The sequence below is a fragment of the Cupressus sempervirens genome, chromosome 10, assembly GCF_028749045.1.
Source record: "Cupressus sempervirens isolate cs-2001-9-10 chromosome 10, ASM2874904v1, whole genome shotgun sequence".
Lineage (NCBI taxonomy): Eukaryota > Viridiplantae > Streptophyta > Pinopsida > Cupressales > Cupressaceae > Cupressus > Cupressus sempervirens.
In genome coordinates, this window is record NC_143127.1 from 782,463,548 (window position 1) to 782,486,170 (window position 22,623).

General features: G+C 31.4%; 1 pseudogene; it reads left to right on the forward strand.

Moving 5' to 3' along the window:
- Positions 1–6,542: 6,542 nt before the first annotated feature.
- On the forward strand, positions 6,543–7,151 carry LOC149536215 (ethylene-responsive transcription factor ERF039 pseudogene; annotated as a pseudogene).
- Positions 7,152–22,623: the final 15,472 nt, after the last annotated feature.

Sequence of the window (22,623 nt, forward strand, 5' to 3'; positions counted from 1 at the left end):
AAGTTGGAGACCTTATGATGGTTCATCTATACAAATGAAGTTTGTAGAAGGGAGTTCGTCATAAGCTTCAAATGAGAAGATTGGGATCTTTCTAGATACTCATCAAGTATGGAAACAATGCCTACAAGGTGGAAATTCATGCAGACATTGGGTTGGTACTAGTTTTCAATGTTGTTAATTTGATTAGGTACAAAGGCCCTACTCCAAATGTTTATTAGATACTTATGGAGGTCATTCAAGGTACACAATCCCTAAACTTAACTTGTCCACCTCCTAAGGCAATTGCCAAGGTACTTGACTCAAGGGTTTACAAGAATACTAGGACTGCAATTTATTGGGAAAATCTAATCAAGTGGCATGGATAAGAAGATGCAAAGGCTACTTCGATCAAGGAAGCATACTTCAAGAATTTGGGCATAGACTCCAGCTTGCTCATTCCAAGGGTGGATTGACCTCTTTGTTTTTAGGGGAGTATGGTGCAAGAGCACCTAGGATAACTCCTAGTCCTAGTTTTACATTTTTTTTTTGGCTTATACTAACCTTAGCCAAGTCAAGTTGTTGTCTTTGGACCTTATGAGGTCATATTTGTTTTCTCCTAGGTGGATAACCATAGGCTCAATCCATTTTAGTTATTTTTGAGTTGTTTTTTCTTGCCATGTCTTTTGGTTATTTGGGAGATTAGGGGTATGGGTCTTATAACCTAGAAGTTTGAGGAAGGTATGATTTTAAACTTATTTTGGATTATATGATTTTTTTATGTCCTTTTTCATAGGTTGTAGGTCATACATTGTCATTTGGCACAAAGATGGGAAAGATGTCAACATGATGTAAATTGGTGGAAAGTTATCAATTAGGTGAAATTAGTCAAAATAATGTAAGTTGATGCTCTAAAGGATAAATCATGCCTATACATCATAATGGGACCATACTAGACCTATTTTGAAGTTTCCAAAGGATGGATGTAACAGTTGTTAAGAGTTACAAAAGTTGTCAGCAACTTTGAAAAGTTGCTTAACAAGATTTTGAAAATATATTGCATTTTTAGGTGAAAGAGTTTGATATTTAAGATAATTGTCTAAAACCTCTCAAGGAACCTATAAAATCATGAAGGAGAGAAATTCCAAGGGTTGGAGTTTGTTAGAAGTTTATGTTGAAATTGAAAACTAATATAATATTGTTCTAGAATTGACAGTTTAGGGGTTTCTTATTGCATGAGCACTTTAATGGATTAGTGAACTTATATTTTAATTTTATCTTTGTATTTCATTCCCTTATAGTACTTTTTATTCTATTTTTCAAGTTATTAAGAGTTCTTTTGTTCACAATTTGAAAATCATGTGCTATTAGACAATGTGTTGTTCTATTTTGGAATTTTTTGTGAAGAATGGTTCCCCCATGAATCCTTATTGTTAAATCATCATGGTCTTGAGGGAAATGGAATTTTAGTCTTTGGAAAGTGTATATACAAAAGGAGAGCATTGGAAAAAATGGTTTTCCATTTTTCAAGTGACGTCATAGGGAATCTTTCAATGCATTGCTAGGTGATCACAACGCTTGCAAATGGGATTTCATGGATTGAATGTGCTAGATAGTTCAATATGAGAGTTCTAGAAAGAGGAGGGATGTATGAGGATGGTATGCGTGTGAGGATAATTTTATAAGACAAGTTTTTCTATGAATTCCATGAGACCCTAGCAGGTGCTAATATGAAATTCTTGAAACCATTTTTTTTTGCATAAAAATAGCAAGGGGATGTACATACAGGTTGAGGACCTAAAACCAACAAAATATTGAAGTGTTCAGAGAAGGGTATCAATATATAAGGTTAGTTTGCCACCTTATTAAGATAAATTTTGATTTGTAACCCAAAAGCTAACTTTGGAGGCCTAAGTCTACTAGGTCTAATTAGGACAATTTTGTCAATTTTGACAAAATTAGTAAGGAGATCTATGGAATTTGAGACCAGAAGGATAGGGAGGAGTCTAAGAACTATCGAGTTTCATCCCTCACTCTTTTTTGAAGTTAGAATGATCAAGTTTTTAGAAAGTGTGAGTTTGAAGGAAAATGGAAGATGTGTGTAGGAAGGAAGCAATTTAGAAAAACCTTGGTGTAGCTGGATAGGGAAGTGAAGAGGATAATATAGCAATCCTCTTGAGGTTAGGATGACTAAGGAGAACCCCAATAGGCAAGGAGAGAAGCCTAGGTGAGCCCTTAGTGAAGAAATTGGCTAGCAAGAAATCTAGCTTACATAATTCTCCCTCCTTTCCTTAGGTGGTTCATGCTTACCTTCCACTATTGTGCTGGTCCTACTAGTGCCATTTTGGTTCCCTTTCTTTCTATGTTTTATTCTCACTTGTTGTAATTTTTTTTTTCTCGATTGGGGTGTGGGTATTTTTCTTGGTGTCTTTGTTCTTGTTTGGTCTTTATGTATTCCTAGGCTCTTGGGAGTTTATGTACATCTCAATTGCCAATTTTCTCTTTTTTTGTCTATGTTACATCTATCCCGTTAGGTTTGTTTCTGTTTTATTGGTGGCTCCTAGTTGTGTGGTATTTTCATGTTTTATTCCTATTTTTTATCTTGTTAATATCTCTCTAACATGTGTGTGTGTGTGTGTGTGTGTGTGTGTGTGTGTGTGTGTGTGTGTGTGTGTGTGTGTGTGTGTGTATATGTATATATATGTATATATATATATATATATGTTTGTATGTATATATGTATATATGTATATACATATATACATATATACATACATACATACATATATACATACATACATACATACATACATACATACATACATACACATATATATACATACATACATACATACATACATACATACATACATACTTACTTACTTACTTACACACACACACACACACATGTGTGTGCGTGTGTGTGTATGAATATGTTAATGTGTGTGTATGTATCTATCTCTACATGTATATGTATATGTATATATGCATTTGTATCTTTTCACCTATTTTTCCTAGTTTGGTGCTTTGCCTCTTTATGTCCAATTTTTATTTATTTTTTCTTGTTAGCATCTTTTTTTTTTGTCTTCCTTTTTCACTTTTTCTTTTTGTTTCTTGATAGTTTTTTTAGTTTACATCTGTATATGTATGTACTCTAAATTGTTACAACAATGTGTATATGTGTGTATATATGTGTGTGTCTATATATATATTGGTGTGTGTGTGTGTGTGTGTGTGTGTGTGTGTGTGTGTGTGTGTGTGTGTGTGTGTGTGTGTGTGTGTGTGTGTGTGTGTGTGTGTGTGATCACGCACACACATACACACACACACACACACACACACACACACACACACACACACACATAGACATAGACACACATATAATTTATTGTTTACATATATTTTTTTAATTTTTTAGATTTTTATCCCCTTTTTCCTTGTGATAATTTTTTCTCATCTCTTTATTTCCCATTATTTTATTTTGAGATTTAGTGTATTTCACCCCTATATTCACCCTTTTTAATATTCTCATGGTTTAATTCTTGCATTTTTTGTTTTCTATGATTATTTCCTTTTGTGAGAATTGTGGTCTTTGTGGTTTTTGGTTAGTCATTTACTCATTTATTTCAATTTTATTTTTATTTTTATTGGTTAGTTTTGTTTCAACCCTTTGTAGGCATGCAATCTCTCTTTTGTTGGTCCCATTATCTTTTGAGTAGTCTCATTTGGCACTCATTTTGTTTCGTATCTCTTTTTCTTTTCATCATCACATAGTGTACCTTGAAACGTTGATGATATATATTTTTTATTAGTAATAAATAGGATAGGAGTATTGATGTATGGGAAATAAAGTAATGAAATATAGTAACGAATGAAAGTTTAGTAATGTTTTATTGATTAGAACTAGGAAGAAGTACTTGATGAATTATGAAGAGTAAGTTGAGAATTTGGAAGGAAATGTTAAGAGCATCAGTGATAGCCTTATTTCCCTAGTTTCTCTTACTAACAAAGTTATAATAAGTATGGCTAAGAGTCTCAATGATGTGGTCAATAAATTGAAATTTCAGCCAAGATAGATTTGTGGTTGACTTGGAGGTTAGTACAGAAAAAGAATTCAAAGTGGATACTGGTCTGAGTTATAGAAAAAAATATTATTTAATGTGACTTGGATGTTGAAGCTACTGAGCTATTGAAAAATCTTGCTTAAAGTTTCTCAAGATATACTCCTTTTTTTTTTTTGTTTCTTTCTCTAGTTCTTACCCATATTTTTTGATGTCTCATTGATGTTAGCAGTATGTCTTTGACCTTTATGCTAGTTTCTTTTTGTAAAGGCTCCTAGGGTTTCAATATCCTTCAAAACCTATCTATTTCATAATCACAATAACAAAATAAATTGCATCTAAAATTATTAGTACAATAATCAAAATTTATTAGAAAAAAATACTATTTTTTAAAAATATATTAATTCTTTATCAACAAATTCTTATACTATTAAGAGATATATTTATTGAAAGAGCTTGTAATACAATGAAAAATTGTGAGATAATAATAATTAGTCACAATACATAATAATTAGCTAGATAATACAATACAATATTTTTTACTCAAAAAATTACTATAAAAGTAAAGTATCATATAACAATTAAAAAATAAAAATAAAATGTTATTTATTATATCGTGGATTTAACTAGTTCTTGTTAACAATTTTATTATTTTTCTCAAATATATCTTAAAACTCCTTCCATTTATGACCTCCAATTAAAATTTAACAAACAAATGCAACTGCAGATTTAAGAGAAACAAAATGAAAAAAGTGAAGTGCTTAAGTCTAGAGGTCAAATCTTAGCATCGAAGATCCCCACTGTAAGCATCTGCTTGGCCATAGACTAAAATGTTTGACCAGCAAGGCGCTCTTGTTTTCAGCATACTGAAAACATGAAACATATTTCAATATATCTTTTAACAGTTCTTTATCAAAAGATAACGGGGAATCATAACATAAAATTTCTATTAATATTTCATCATATTTTGAGCTGGAATAAAGCATTGTTGGTTAATAGACTTCATTTTAGTGTTATTAGTGATACAGTATGACAAACTGTGTCTCTCGGTATTTGGAAAGCTGGATGTTAAACAATATTTTTAAACATATTCTGCATTATGAAATTGGGAAAATTCTTGTTTTGTGCACTAACATCATATTGCAGTTTGCTTTTTTACGTTCCAAACCAAAAGAAGATGGTGATGTCACAGGCGACCAGAGCAGATCAAAAGCCAATTTTTGCTGCTACATGTTGGAGATATTGTTTGTGAAAGATAGATCCAAAGTCTCTATGCATACTGTACTAACGCCTTTTGACATGACTGCAAAACGTAGTTAGTATATCAATATAAACGTGGCTGTTTTATTGATTGAGCTTTGTATGGATTTCGCTTCTAATGGCATGTATTTGACTACTTGTGGTTATTGTATTGGCCCCTCAAAGTAATTTCTAATAATTATCTTCTAAATGTCAGCTCCTTTTTAGACCACTATTATTTATTTGTAATTTGTTTAGCTTTATTCAATTAAAAGATCCTTGTAATATAAATCAATTACATGTTAGAATATGTGAAGTAATCTTAGTACCATAGAGGAATGGACAACAATAATATGTTCAGAAATAATTTTAATGATATATTAATAAGAATTGGAAAAATCACTAGTATTGTGTTTTTAAGGTAATCTATATAGTATTGTAACCTTTTAAAGATAATTTATATTAATTATGACAGAAGAAAATGACAGTTAAACCTGAACCAATCGTATATAACATTCTTATGAAATAAAAGTTAAAAACCTTATAAAAAATCCAACATTACTTGTTAAGCAAAAAAGAAGGGCGTAGACTTGTAGTTAAACGTGCTTCTGCCAACGACCTTCTTCGCAGCAAAATCCAAAAAATATAAATTGAATACTGGACACGCTTTTCACGCCAATATAAATTAGTTTGCATAAAACCAAACAAGCAAATAAAAAAGCATAAAACATGGCTAATAAAGATGAATGGCCAACAGGCAGAGTCATTGATCGGTTAGGTAATCCACAAAAGTAGCTTAAAATCTCATATAATTCAAACATGTACGTTAAATTTAACTAAATTATAATTCAAAACCACCACTAAAACAGGTTTCATATTTTCAGCCACACGTTGTCTTGTAAGCTACATGAGATCATAGCCGATTATATTTTGTTGTATTAGAGTTGGTGGTTGATGTGTCGTTCTGTGAAAGAGCATCATAAATATAACAACATATAACACTATATTAGTAAGCTTATTCTGGTTTTCAGAGGATGATACGGAGTTAACTTTGAGAATGTTATGCCACTAGAAATAAAATAATCATGCGATGATGTCTAGGCTATCTTGATCCATAAATGAGATGATGTTTAGGTGCTGTCTAGGTTCAACTATGTTTAGCGTTTAGTTTTAAGCTGATTAGAAAACCTAAATTTAGTAATGTGTACATGCAGTTAGCCATTATTTCTATCAAAGTTCAAATTCCTCTAACTGTTGCCATTATTTATGGCGAAAGAAGATAGTAGTAAAACAAATGCAAATAGGAGGGGAACAAAGCATCCTGCCTACATAGGTGTCAGAAAGAGGAAGTGGGGTTTGTGGGTGTCTGAAATAAGAGAGCCAAGGAAGGAGAAGAGGATATGGCTTGGCTCATTTCCGTCACCTGAGATGGCAGCTCGTGCACATGATGCAGCTGCTTTTGCTTTAAGAGGTAACTCCGCCAATTTCAATTTCCCTGACTCGGTTCACTCCCTTCCTTGCCTTAGAACTTCCTCTGCAGCTGATATTCAGGCTGCTGCTGTCCAAGCTGCTTATTCTTTTTCTCAAGAGCCAGAGAAACAAGAAGTATCAACGCTGTGCTCCAACACGAATAATGATGATGCTAACAGTGTTCTTAGTTTAGAACCCTTTCAAGAAAGTCAGTTTCAATCCACTGATTTTCCAAAAACTGCAAACCCAAACAACGAGATAACGGAATCCTGGTTAGATTGGTTAAACTTTCTAATGAACACTGAAGATGGATTGAAGATGGGATCTTCTCTACAATTTCATAGCCAACTCGCTGAAGGAGAAGAAGAAAATTACGAGCTTACATCTCTATGGGATTTTGCTTAGATTATCAAATTAGGGTTACGAAAAGAATGCAAATTGGAGCTTTCAATGCATTGGGAAATGGGTAAGAGCTCACTAGTAAAGAAAAATAGTTCGTTAAGATGAGCCTGTTCAGGTTTATGATGGCTAAGATGGGTTTCTACATTATTCCAAAAAGTTTGTGCTGTATTCTTTATTTCATTGAATTGTAAGTGTGGGAAAACAGGGAGTTATAAAAGATCCTTGACTGAAATCAAGTACATATAGAAACTTTCGTTCAAATGATGTATATAGCAGTTTCTCAAATTTAGTTTTGTTAAAAATGTATATAAATGTTTTCTAATTTGGGTTTTCCAGCTACTTTGAAACCCCAATGTATATATAAACATAGGAAACTTTTATCATACAAGGGTAACTCTTGCATTGCCGCATTATTTGATTGTTCTCTACTCATCTAATTTGCTTTTGCATATCTCTTGGTATTTGAAAGTGAAGTAATAGAAAACAGGAGAAAAAAATTCAAATACAGTCCTATTATTTCTTTTTGAGATTGTACATCTATGAACATGATTCAATTTTGAATGCTTAGTATGAGAGAATTTATGAGCAGATATGCCAGGGATGACCTTATGCCCACGGATGTTTTTTTAGCTCAAATTAAACGAGATTTGAACCCATATATATTAGCAGTTGCATCATGTATGAAATGATTCAAACTAATCTTTCGAAAGAATGGTTGAATTTTTTTTGAAAACCTATTTTTTCATAAAAGTCTTTTATGAATATTGTTCGGAATGTGTATAGTAAATAAATTATTAGATATAAAATTTGACTGTGAATAAAAAGTTATCTGGATTAGACGAATCGATGGCAGAAGATACAAGTGTATAAAATGTTAGACGGATCATTTCTTGCTCAAAGAATGGAAATTTGAAAATTAATTGTTTTGTTTGATGATAGTAAGAATTCATCTATTTTTACATGTATGGAGATAATTTCATTCTTGTGCTATGTAAACTTTATTGATAGCAATTAATATAGTCAATGAGAAAATAAAATGTACATACAATTGATTTACAGATAGTTGATTTTAGATCTAAAATTCTTTAAGTAAATAATTAAGGACAAAACAAATATATGTTGATTAATGAGTATTGTTATATATGTTAATTCTAATTCATAATGTTATTTATGTATGTGAAAGAGGCATTTCAGTTATTATGTTGTCACTGAAGTTACACCTTAGTTGGTTAGACATTATGCTAATTCAACAGTGTCATGTTATTTGATTGATGAAGATTATTTGATTGATGAAAAATATTTGAGGAATAATATGACAATGTAAATGTTGGTATTCAATGGGTACTTGAATGAGTTAGACTCTAATGGTATAATATTAGTTTGATTGTTTTACATGATTTGATTTAGTGTTGAGATCATGTATAAGAAAGACAGTTTGGTCAATAAATGAAGGAATACAATATTAACTAATATACTACAATTGCTACCCAACACCTCAAGAAGAGATGAAAAATATATAGAGGACAAAAAATTAAAGAAAAAATTTAATCTAAGGCTAACATTTGATAAAAATAAAGATTATTTGAGAAGTTTAGAAGGCAAGGATGGAGTTTGTTACAAGATCAACAACTGGAGAAACTCAAAGAAGATCATATGAAAGTATATTTCTCAAATGCCTACATTCAATGAACATGAACCTGATGAAAATATATCAATTATGATTAAGCAAAAAAACCTGAAGGATTCTAGAGGAATTAAAAAAGTTTCTTTTTAAAGGATCAATACAATGCTTACTATTTCTAATATTGTTGATTATGTTGATTAACATGTTATCAAAGAAGTTAAAGAAATAAGGAGAACCAAGCACAACCGTATTGTGAATATTAGGGAAATGAAGTACTAAGTTGATGTTTGAAGTGTCTGAGTCAGCCAGAAAGGGATTAGAAGACATAGATTGGATGAAGAGGTTATATCAACAAGGAAGAGAGTGTTGAACCTAAAATATCATTTTACTAAATTACTTTCTAATCAATGTAGCTGAAAATTTGCTAAATTGAGTGGACCTAAAAGTCTTTTGAAATCCTATATTCTAACATTCTATTGAGTGTTTGTAACTTCTTTAGAGAAGACCATTTTTTAGAAGTTTCAAAGAATGAACAAGGTCTAGATGGTATTTGGTGAAAATCATTTAAAAATATCACATTAACATATCCCAGTATCTCTGGGATTGGCATTTGTATTAGAGATTGGTTAGGCAAGCCATTCGCAGTTAAGGCTGCTCCCATCAATCCTGGCATGAACAACATGGTAGAGGCATATGCACTTCTTCATGGTCTGGTTTTGGCAAAGAAGGTTGGTTCTTCTAAAATCTAGATTGAAGGGGATTCTCTTGTGGTAATTAATGCATGCACGACCAAGAAAATTCACAACTAGTAGGTTCGATATATTATGAATCAAATTTGGCAATTACTTCATTCTTTTTAGGACATATGCTTCACTCACACACTTAGAGAAGGTAACAAGGTGACTAACTATTTATCTAATCTTGGTTGTGATGGAAAGTTTATTGAATCTTTTTCAACAGACCAGGTCTTAAACTTGTTCTTCGAATTGGAAAATTTATTATCTTCAACTATTAGTGTTGACCTCTTCTTCTAGCTCTTCCCCAACTCAATAATGGGTTTTTAGCTTCTTCATCTTTCTTCTCTTTCCCTTCTTGTTGTATTCTGGCAAGGATATTGGGTTTTCTTCTTGTTTCATTCCCTATTGAGGCTCTGAATCAAGATATATATATATTAGTGGTTTGCCCAATTTTGATTTAAAAAAGAAAACATGTATGTAACCTTTAACAAGGTTGGATCCTAAGAGAACCTACTTTACAAGAGTGAAAAATTTGGGTTGTTAGTTCTTAGATGTTTTTTCACTTTATAAGGTTTTATGTTAAATATTTGCATCAATTTTTGTGAATTCTTATGATTTGAAAATATTATTTTATGTTTAATTTTTATTATTATAATTCAATCTAACCTAGAAGATAACTGTAATACTTAAAATATTAAGCTAGCCATTTTTTGCAAGGTTTATCTTAGTTATATTTTAATGCTAGATCTAGTTTTAGAGTTAATGAAATGAAAGTTTAACATATTCTAAATTGGTGAAAATTGTTTCAAAGGCCTGTATAATATCTGATTATAATTGACTCACCCATCCTCTTAGTTATCTAACAATTGGTATCCGAGTTGGGTGCTTGATAGAAAAGTTTAAACTGACTTAAGCTAAGGATTTGAAGATGTATATGAGAGAGGTGTCAATGCTAAACAAGTAGAGATTTTCCTCATGGTAAACTAGGATTAGGCTTCATCTATGTGGGATTGGAGACAATACAATATTTTTCCTAGACAACTAGTACACCCCTCTTAACCCTCCTATAACAATTGATGAGATGAACCAAAAGAAAAAACACAATAGTTTGATGATTGAGATTGCTTTTGTATTGAATGATGTTAATTTTGATGATTTTAAAGATTATTCTACTATTAAATAGATGTGGGACAAGATGATACTTTGGCATGGTGGAGATCAGAATTTATGGAGAGATAAACCAGAAAGTCAAAGAGGTAAGTAAGATGAGATGTGCATGAAAGAAGAAGAAGACGTTATTCAATATATCATTGGAATCAAAGAAGTTGTGAGTGCTATGAATGCTACAACAGGGGACATCAACAATGAACATTTTGTAAGTAAGATTACAAGAATATTCTTTCATATTTATGCTATGGGTAATCCCACAATAGTGGGTGCAACTTTTCTTCTAGCAAAAACAAATTTGGAAATTAATGCAAGTTTCCGATTTCCAACTTTTAGTTGTGTTTTCCCAAACAACACTTGCATATAGGTTCATGTGAGCATATCTTAATAGAAATGGATATGTTCGCACAAACATAAGTATTATAAAGGTTCGCACAAATGTTCTACATTTATGATTTTAACTTTTAATTCACCATGTTTCATTGTCACTTTCATTTCTATGGCACAGTAAAAATGTTTTCGACATTGGAGTGAACATGTTGGAGTGTTGAGTGAACTATGTCTTTTTCCTCTATTCTTTGGTCATTGCGGTATTTCGGGTATGTTCAAATTTCATTATTTGAATGCTTTTTATGTTTATTAAATTTTCAAAGAATATTTTAAGGTTAATTTAATATTTTTACTGCTTTTTAACGTTAGCTAATTATATTACTAGGTCGTTTATAAATTTTTTTATTACTTAATTTTATATTAGTGTTATTAGAAAAATATTTAAAAATACATTAAAAAATATTAGTACAACATTAGGAAATAAATTTAGAAAATTATTAGTGTTATTAAATAAATATGAAGAAAAATATTACAAAATATTAGAAAAATACATTACAAAATATTAGAAAAACATTAGAAAATATTTAAAATATTACTATAGAATATTATAAAAATATTAATCTAAAATATTAGTATAACATTGCATAACAAATTTAGAAAAATATTAGTGTTATTAGAAAGATATTAGACAAAACATTAGAAAAAATATTAGAAAATAATAATAGAACATTAGTCTAGAATATTAGAAACATTTAGAAAATATTTTAAAAAATTAGTCTAGAATATTGAAAAATATTCAAAAAAATATTAGTATAACACTCTGAAACAAATTTAGAAAAATATTAATGTTATTAGAAAACTATTAGAAAATATTAGAAAAAGCAATATAAAATATTAGAATGTTTTGGACTTTGGAGGAGCTCTGTCTTTGTCCTCTAGTTTTTGGTCGTTGCACTATTTTGGGTATGTTTATATGTGATTATTTGAATGCTTTTTATGTTTTTAAAGTTTCCAAAGAATGTTTAATGTTAATTTAATATTTTTATTGCTTATTAATGTTAGCTAATTATATGAATGGGTCATTTATAAAAAAATTATTGCTTAATATTATATTAGTATTATTAGAAAAATATTAGAAAATACTAAAAAAAAATAGTCTAGAATATTAGAAAAATATTAGTGTTATTAGATAAATATTAGGAGAAATATTAGACAATATTAAAAAAAATATTAATCTAGAATATTAGAAAAATAGTAGGAAAAACATTAGAAAATTTTTAGAAAAAATATTTTTAAAATTAGAAAAACATTAGAAAATAATAATAGGACATTAGTCTAGAATATTAGAAAATGTTAGAAAATATTAAGAAAATATTAGTTGGAAAATATATTTAAAACATTAGAAAATATTTTTAAAAATAGTCTAGAAAATTAATAATTTAACATTAGGAAACAAATTTAGAAAAATATTGGTATAACATTAGAAAATAAAATTAAAAAATTTAATAAAAATTCTAACCCTCATCTTAACCCTATATATAACCCTAATTCTAATTTTAACCCTAACCTTAAGCCAAACCCTAACTCTAACTCTAGCTCTAACTCAAACTCAAACACTAACTATGACCCTAATTCTAACCCTAACCCTAACCCTAATGATAATTCTATCTCTGACCCTAACGCTAACTCTAACTCTAACTCTAACTTGAACCCTAACTCTTGTTTAACCCTAACTCTAACTCTAACTGTAATTGTAACCCTAACCCTAATGCTAACCCTTACTCTAAATCTAACCCTAACTCTAACTCTAACTCTAGCTTGAACCCTAACTAGCTCTAACTCTAACTTTAGACCTAATTATAACTCTTATTATAACCCTAACGCTATTGCTAACCCAAACTTTAACTATAGTGCTATTGTTAGCCCTAGTTAATTCTAATTCTAACTCTAACCCTAAAGTTCTAATTTTAACTCCAATACTAGCTCTACTTCTAATTCTCTAACCCTAACCCTAACTCTAACCATAACCTTAACCCTAATCCTAACTCTATCTCCAACCCTAACCCCATATATAACCCTAGTTATGTAACCCTAATTCTAAACTCAATTATAACTCTAACTCTAACTCTATAGCTCTAACTCTAACTAGCTCTAACTCTAAGTGAAGCCCTAATTATAACTCTAATTGTAACCCTAACCCTAATGCAAACCAAACATAAACTATACCCCTATTGTTAATGCTAGAACTCTAATTATAACTCAAACTCCAACTCTAACTTTAACCCTAACTCTAGAACCCTAACTCTTATTGTAACCCTAACCCTAATTGTAACCAAAACTGTAACTATAGCCCTATTATTAACTTTAGAACTCTAATTCTAACTCTAACCCTAAAGTTCTAATTTTAACACTAACTCTAGCTCCAATTCTAATTCTAACTCTAACCCTAACCCTAGTTCTAACTCTATCACTAACTATAATCATAACCCTAATCCTAACTCTAGCTCTAATCCTAACCCTAACCCTAACTCTAATTACACCCCTAACCCTAACCCTAATCCTAACCCTATATATAACCCTATTTATGTATTCCTAATTCTAATCTTAATTATAACTCTAACTCTAACTCTAGCTCGAACCCTAACTAGCTCTAACTCTAACTCAAACCATAATTATAATGCTAATTGTAACCCTTATCCTAATGCTAACAGAAACTTTAACTATATATCTATTGTTAACCCTAGAACTTTATTTCTAACTCAACCCCTAATTCTAATTTTAACCCTAACTAACCCTAGCCCTAATGCTAACCAAAACTTTAACAATACCCCTATCATTAAACCTAGAACTCTTATTCTAAGTCTAACCCTAACTCTAGCTCTAATTCTAATTCTAACCCCAATCCTAACCCTAGTCCTAACTCTATGTCTAACTATAACCCTAACCCCAATCCTAACTCTATCTCTAATCCTAACCCTAACCCTAACACCAATTACACCCCTATATATAACCCTAGTTATGTATCCCTAATTCTAATCTTAATTATAACTCTAACCCTAACTCTAGCTTTAACCCTAACTAGCTCTAACTCTAACTAGAACCCTAATTATAACTCTAATTGTAACCCTAACCTTGATGCTAATCCAAACTTTAGCTATAGGCCTATTGTTAACCCTAGAACTCTAATTCTAACTCTAGGCCTAAAGTTCTAATTCTAACCCTAAGTCTAGCTCTAATTCTAATTCTAATCCTAACCCTAACCTTAGTCCTAACTCTATAACTAATCATAACCATAACCCTAATCCTAACTTAATTTCTAATTGTAACCCTGATTCTATATATCACCCTAGTTATGTAACCCTAATTCTAATCTTAATTGTAACTCTAACTCTAACTCTAACTCTAACCCTAATTATAACTCTAATTGTAACCCTAACCCTAATTCTTACCCAAACTTTAACTATACCCCTATGGTTAATGCACTAGAACTCTAATTCTAATTCTTAAGCCTAGCCCTAAGTCAAACCCTAACCCTCACTCTAACTCTAGCTCTAACTCAAACTCAACTCTAACCCTATTCCTAGCCCTAACCCTAACCCTAATGAGCTCTCTTTCTCATGTATGATATAAATGTGTAGATTAGATGATGTACAATTTGTATTTTTTGAATACAAATTTGTGTACTAGACTACATGTATGTTTATGTGTATTTACAATATATATTAGCTCAAGCATTGTAGTTATGACTTCACATGATTAGCCTTGTCATCATCTTGAAGCTGAAGAGGCTATTGTTGTGACTACTAGTGTGTCTCATGTTGCAGCCATGGTGTAATTCATGGTGCAACTCATGGTGTAACTTGTAGTGGGCCTCATGGTGTGGCTTGTAGTGGGCCTCATGTTGTGGCTCATGGTGGGGCTCCTACTATGACTCCTACTAGTGCGGCTCATGTTGTGGTTGTGTTGTAGTTCATGGTGTAGCTCATGGTGTGACTTGTGGTGGGCCTCATGGTGCAGCTCATGTTAGGGATTGTCTTGCGACTCATGGTGGGGCTCATATTGCATCTCATGGTGTACGTCATACTATAGTTCCTCAAGCTGGTCCTAGTTTGGCTTTTGGTATAGGTCTTGGTGTGGCTCCTATACCAAGAGCATCATTAGAGGAGAGTATAGACTACTCTAATCTAGTAACTATTTTCATTTGTAGAACAAAAGGTTACTAGATTAGAGTAGTCTATACTCTCCTCTAATAATGGTGTATATAGAGACATCTATGTGACCATATGTAGGATCTTACAGGATGTGACTACTAGATTTAGAGCACATCATTCTTTTACCCTTGATGTATTAGTTTCCATATCAACGGAGGTTAGAGCTGAGATTTTGGGAGATGCATCTCTTAAGGACGTCAAGTGGGTGGGCCCAAAGGATGTCATCAAAAGATGCATCTCTCAAAATCTCAGCTCTAACCTCCGTTGATATGGTAACTAATACATGTCATCAAACGAGATTTGTTTCCATCATATAAGAGTACCAAGGGAAGGGTGAGGGGCTATCAAGTGACATGTTACATAGATCCTATTATCACTAGTATGATCTATCCTCATTTCTTAGCTACACATGGTCGCTATCCTAATAACGATCAGATTACTCTTTATTTTTCACATTATTTGTATGTTTAGTTCCTTATGGGGCTCAATGTCAACTACTTAGATATTCTAGATTATTGCAAATAGGGGCATGCTTAGATCATAGATCATGACCAATATCACAGTGCAGAGTGTTTGTCACCTCCAAATGTCAGATAGTTTGTTGGGACAAGACTTCCTCCAGTGACTCCAACACTAGCTCCTATTGCCAATAGAGTTGTGATTGCCTCCTAGAGGGGAGTAATTGGTAGTATTAGACACATCACATTTGCAGTTGCTAGTGTCACATCTAACTCTCTTGGTTAGTATATTCACACTCAATGGAGTCATTCAAATTGAGCATCTTCAAAGGCATTGAGTAGCACTTTAGGAACCTCTCCTAATGAGGCATATATAGCTACTAGACTACCATTACCAAGTTATGTTCATGCTCTTTCTAGACAAAACAGACATATGGATCTAGCACTATATTTTTGGGAGGATTTGTCGTAGGGTATCAGTTATATTTATAATACACAAGGGATACCTATTCACTTAGTGATACATAATTAGACTGCATCAAGGCCCCATAGTTCTATAGGCACAAACCACACCAATGATAGTTGCCATATAACATAGCTTACAACATTCTACATTGGGCTTATGATACTCTACAAATGGATTCGCATATGAGTTGGAGATGTCACAATCACAAGTGAAGGCATTAATGATTTTGGTGAACAATTATGAGAGATGTTTCATATTGATACTAGTCAGAGAATATGATTATCATTGTTCATGGAGATTTTATTCCTGCCTGACACTGAATCTACACTATTACACAACTAGTTACATACATCAATTCACTCATCATTACTAGCATTTGGAGTTGAAGACTTTGGGGTTGTTGGGTTCTTCAGGAGATTGTGGCACTGAGGACACTTCAGTAGGTGTTAGAGCTATAGGAGATGTTGCTGGTGTATTAGGATGGGATTTTGACACTAGTACTACAGGTGTATGGAGAGATGATATGATGGAGTCTGATGATCATCCTCCAACTCCTGAGACCCAAGTACATATATAATACTTTTAAATTTAAATATAAAAAATTTAAACATAGTTTAGATAGATATTAAAAATTTAGAATATATAATATAAATTAAATAAATTGCACAAGCACAGGTCATCGAGCACATTATTACATCTAATATTGGGGCAGGGCATGTATGTCAGAGAGAGGATTCTACTGAGACAACCAATAGTGCCAAGATACAAGTTTTAAATATTTTATAAAGTTATTTATTTTTCAAACTATATGCACTCATATTCATGTACACTTGTATACGTGTTTAGATAGATCTAATGTATATATACTTGCAGTGCTCGATTGTTGCACCTCAACCATAGGATCTACAGGAGACTCGATGAGAGGGTTGATCTATTCATATTCATCTTGTGGGGTCCCTCAAGTAGTACTAGATATATTTATATTTTAATGCATTTATATATTGGATACTTTGTATACATGTTTACCTATTCTAGAGACTTACATACATGTATTTCACTATTTATTTTACACTAGTACAAAAACAACAATATATTACTAAATAAACTACTAAAAATTATAGATATGTGACTAATTTTGATCACATGACCAATGGTAGTTAATTGCCATACATTTATCTCAACCAAATTTATGACTAAACTATTTTAATCATTGATTAAGTATTTGATTTAGTTGTTTATTATTGTCTCTTGATAGTTTATATGCTAGTTTATTTGGTAATTTTGGTAGTTTATTTGATAGTATATTTGGAAGTTGTTTGGGCAGTATATATGGTAGTATATTCGGTAATATATTTTGTAGTTTATTTAATCATTATTTTATTCATATTAGGGAATGGTGGAATTGAACCACCATCCTCCTCCTTATAAAGCTAGTGCTCCTCCATTGCACTAGTACCCTTTAAAGAATAATGCAAGAATTTGACAAAGTTGTCTTCCCAACATTAGATCTACCATGATCATGGTCACTATAACATGATATAATCTTCTCAAAGAACACAAATTTTAGTTATTATGAAAAATAATAACCTAATTTGGAGCACTTTGGCCACACACAAGTATTGTTTCTTGTGGTAACTAATTAGGAAAAGATAAAAATGATTATGCAATTTATGTCAAGAAAATAGACATTTTCATTAAATAAAAACATCAAACCCCATTAAAAAAATCAAATCAAATGAGCTATTTTTTCCTTTCATAGTCTTTACCACAATTGAGACTGGCTTGCGTGGATTGATTCTTCCTTTTAATATGGCACATAAGTTTTAAATAATCTAACACAAGGCTCAAGATCATAGAGCATGATATTTGTAGCATGTTGAAATTCCTCTTTGAACACACATAGACTATGATTGTCAATAACATGACCTAAATCATGGGAAAATCTCAGAGGGATCCTCTATGCATATTAAGTGTCTCTCATTTCCAATCATTTTCATTCTTACTGCATACACCAAATCCACACAATGGGTATCCGTCAATCTATTTCCCTTAAAAATTTCAAATTGATCAAGGTAGAGAAAAGTAAATAAGCTCTTATAAATCATCTCAGAACAAGGGTTGTGTGCAACTCGAGTCCCTACCTTTGGTAAGGACTACAAAAAAGTGTGCAAGGAGTACGAAAAAGTATGTGGTTAGTATACAAAAGCAATATAAATTTATATTTGAAATGCAAAGGTAAAGTGGAGAGGCTATAAAGTTGTAGAATTTTATATAAATGGAAGCTAGGAAAGTTAATAGTAGGATGTTTTTTAGTCTCAAAAGTGAGAGAATGGTTCTGAGAGAATTGACAAACAAGAGAAGAAAGAAAAATGTTCTTATAAAGAAGATCTATCCAAATGTATACAAAAGATATTCTAGTTATCAATACATACAAAATAGATTAGGTAACAAATTAAATTCATAGAAAGAGTATGGAACACCCAAAACCAAGAAGTATAATATATGAAACTATTAAAGTTCAACAAAATGTAACTTAAAAAAACAACAACCTACACACAATGATGTAAATGTGATGAAAAAGAGATCTAACTACATGTGCATTTGAGTCCTACATAGTTGCAACAACAATAATTGTTTGGGGCTTATTTTAATCTAAGTAACATTAAGATTTGATAGAAATCTTATAGTAATAAAGACTAGTATATTGATATTTTGCAGTAAAAGTTTAGGTGGGCATTTGGCAATTTATTGGATGTTTGTCAACATGCATGATTGTTTTGGAAGTCAAAAATATTATGCAATATTCAATTCAAAAGTTCTCATGGTCTATCATAATTATTTGTATATTTAACTATTGTTGTCTATTAGTGTCAAACACTTAGTCATTTACAAGGTAAAGTCAGATGGTCATCATTGTGACTAAGCTACTCAACATAGGCTAAGTCATGTACACATAAGCAAGTATGTTCTGAGTTTTGTAGGAACCAAGAAAATGTATGGTCACCAAGTATTTTCTATATCAGCCGATCTCAACAGTGACCAAGAAATTTTCAAGCATACAAGTACTGACTGACATAGTTTGTGCTGAGTACAATACAAACTGAGCAATAGCAATGCTAAGTGTCAGACAATAGTAAAGGTTGAGAATTGTAGAGTTTACATAAATGTTAGGAATGGAATAGATTTTGAGGTAACACATTTTTTGAGCTAACATGGAAAGAATATTTAATATTTGTACATGTTGTTAAAGAGAGTTTTACACATGGATTACATATCCCTATATTTTGTGATCAACTATTTAGATGGAGAGGCTATTATGGAAGAATCTAGAAAACTCTTTACGAAACTCTTTTCATAGAGGATACCTTAACCTAGATCAGTGTGAGAATATAGGATTATGGCATGGAGAAAAGAACTATATGCATGCGAACAAGGAGTTAAATGAGTATAGAAAAGTGAAGGATCAAGCTCATATTAGAAGTCAGTGAAGGCATTTTGTTATCACTTAATAGACAAAATGACCTAATCATAGTAGTGAAGGGGAAGACAAGTATTATCATATTAGAGGAGACAATTAGTTAGCAAGGAGAAAACTTGAAATCATCTTATAGAGTGTAAAGTTTTTGCAAATTTTGTATTAATAATCTTAGATTTGAATAATATCCTTTTGGTTTTGAATACGATCTTCTTAATATTCTACAGTAAGAAGGATCTATCACCATTAATTTTGATTTGGATGTTATTTATATTTGCAATACATTGAATAGGTATTATTGCTTGAGGGAGCAGACTTGTGATTATTGTGCATCCTCAAACTACAATAATACCTTCCTTTAATACCATGACCAAAGGGCATGTCCCTCAAAGGGACATGACCTTCTCTAGGTTAGCTCATACTGCTCTCCCAGAAATTGGTAACTAATGGAGATGTTTAAACAAAAAAAAAAACTAACATAAGATGATAAGTTGGTGTTAACATTAACATAACCCAAAAATTTCCATCCATCATAAGAGGTATAAGATATATAATGTCTAACTAGAATTTAGAAGGAAGCAGACTAGGTGTGGTCTACACTCTTAGACCAATATGTTATCATTTTTATAAACTTAACACTCCCTCTTAAATTGATAATCATACTAAGAGATAACATATCTAACATCATCAATTATGATGAATAAACATAGGTTTATACTCTATATCTATCTGAATCTTCTTGAGAAAATAGAATCATGGAACACATGATACTGAATCATATAACCATCTTGTGATATGACTCATCACTTATACTACTAATGTCAATATTGCATATAATACAAATATAGATAGGATAAAATCCAAAGAATGATTAAATTCTTCATTTATCCAAGTTGTGACTCATAGGAATTGGTAATCCTACATCATAACTTGATTTTGAGTTAAGTTATACCAAAAAATAGGATAAAATTTAAAGAATAAATTCTCCCTTTATCCAAGTTATGATTAATAGGCATATAAATGCTTATTTCACAAATGATCTTGAACTCACCTAAATCTAATAGTAGTTCTATATTGTTCAATATAATATTTGAGGGATCATCATCTCTCATAATGTCTTTTATACAAGTATTCATTATCTCAGAGATCCTCACCTTTTAAATAATGAATACAGATGGTGGGGTCCATAACAGTCAATAGCCTAACAAATAAAATTGTTTTATTAATAATTTAAAGAATACAAATGAATTACAATTCAACCATATCAAGTCATTTCCTAAAGTGATCTATCTTCACTCTAGATAGATGTTTGGTGAGAATGTTTGCATGTATGATATGTAGTTCAAATATATTCTAATTTTATAGTATTCATTTCTACCATATCTCTTACATAATGTTAAGGAATTTCAATATGCTTGGACCTACCATGGAAAACTAGATTCACCGAAAGCTTGATGGAACTCTAATTAACACAATGAATAATTGTAGGATTCATGGCTTGCCCAAATAATCCCACAAGTAGCTTTCTAAGCCAAACTACTTCTTGAGAGGCCATTGCTATTACAATGTATTTGGCTTCTATGGACCTCTATGCTACTAAAGACTTCTTTTTGCATATGCAAAATATCATGGCTAACCCTAAACTGAAACAAAATCCCAAAGTACAATTTATTTCCTTAACACTTCCACCCCAATCTAAGTTAGTGAATCCAAGTAAATCTAAATCAACTTTCTGATATTTGAGCCCAAGATTAAGAGTTCCTTGTAAGTATCTCATAATGTTTTTGATTGTAACTAGGTGAATCTCCTTTGGATCACACATAAACTGACTTAAGGCATTAATAACATAGAAAATATTAGGTCTTGTATTTTCCCAATACATAAGGTACCCAATCATCTTTCTGTAGAGAGTAGAATCTATGGAAGGTGATTTCACTGCTGCTTCTTTAAGTTTATGTAGGTTAGTCTCCATTGGAGAAGACATAGACTTGCAATTCCACATTCCAAATCTCTTCATAATATCTAATGTTTACTTCCCTTGATTAAGTATAATGCTATCTAAATTTTGTTATACTTCTAGTCCTAGGAAATAATGATTGAGTCACAAGTCTTTCATTTCAAATTCTCTAATTAGATCTTTCTTGCATTGATCTATGAGATGATCATCACCATTTATTAGTAAATCATCAACATACAATATCAAAATTACCATATCATCTTTATCTCTTTTATAATTTAAATTTGGATCAGTTTCATTTTTGGAGAATCCTAAGCCAGTGAGATACTTATCAATTCTTTTATATCAAGCCCTTGGAGCCTACTTAAGTGCATAGAGAGCTTTCTTGAGCCTAAAAACAAAAATGTTAGGGATCATGAGTTTCAAATCCTTTAGGTTGCTCCAAATATACTTCTTCTATAATGATTCCATTTACAAATGTTGTTTTTACATCCATCTAATGTACTTTCCATCCCTTTGATCCTATAATGGCTAGGACTGCTCTTATAGGAGTATATCTAGCAATAGGAGCAAAAGTTTCTTCATAATCAATCCCTTCTTTTTGAGAGAATCCTCTGGCTACAAATCAAGCTTTAAATTTCTCAATGCTACCATTAGTAGCATGCTTTATTTTAAATATACACTTAGAAGAAACAACAAATTTTCCTTTAGCTCTTAGAAAAATTTCCCAAACATCATTCTTCGTAATAGATTGGTATTGTTTATTCATAGGTTCTTTCAAAGCTATATGTTTAATACCATCTAAAGGATTGGTTGGTTCTATTTTGGACAAATCATTCATGTTTTTTGTATAACTAGAAAATATTTTGGGTCTTTTGCTTTCTCTGACTGTTCTAGAAGGTGTCGCAAAGTGTTGTGCTTCCTCGACTATTTTAATTGCCCAAAGTGGTCTTTTCTTAGAATTTGAGTTTCTCCAACATTGAGATTTTAAATTCGATCTTCAATATATACTATGTTCTCCCTTTGAGACTCAGACTCAATATTTCTTTC